Source organism: Crocuta crocuta, unplaced genomic scaffold (assembly GCF_008692635.1).
Source record: "Crocuta crocuta isolate KB4526 unplaced genomic scaffold, BGI_CrCroc_1.0 scaffold695, whole genome shotgun sequence".
In the NCBI taxonomy this organism is placed as follows: domain Eukaryota; kingdom Metazoa; phylum Chordata; class Mammalia; order Carnivora; family Hyaenidae; genus Crocuta; species Crocuta crocuta.
In genome coordinates this window covers 363,742-364,368 of record NW_027528855.1, presented here as the reverse complement: position 1 = coordinate 364,368, position 627 = coordinate 363,742, and positions in this window count along the sequence as shown.

Below are 627 nucleotides of genomic sequence, written 5' to 3'. Positions count from 1 at the left end.
AAAGAAAAGTATCTGTTAACCAATTCTAGTCTGCTTTCCCATTCCTCTTATACATTAGACCTAATATTTCAAAGTTTAGAAACATTTAACCTGCTTCCAATATTTCTTACACAAAGTACCTGTACTTCACAGGATTCTTATGCACACATGAAAATGACCTTCGTATCTCCCCAAAATAAGCTTGAAATTAAAATATGAAAAACTTCACAAAACTTGGGGAGGACAAAATAAAAAAGGCTAAGTTAAAAATTGGCCATCATCAGGCCAAAGAGCAGGCATATCCTACTACCTTTCGACCAGGAAGATTTGTTCCTAGCTGAAAACATTTTAATTTTAGCCTCTCTCAAATGAAAAGATAGTTATTTCTTCTCCTGTCTATACAGAAAAATTACACATCCCTCTCAATAACACTATTTGTCAAACTTCAGTGCAACAAAACAAAAACAGAAACAAGTTCTATTCTTTATACTGCCTAACCTGATGTTTTTGTAAGGAAAAAAATATGGAAAGCATGCATTCTTCTATAAAGTACTAATGTTTGACAGGGTTTGCTACATCTTTAACATTTAGTGTTTCCAACTTATCTTCCCTGAACTCTGCATCCAAATATAATATTCCTACCTGCCA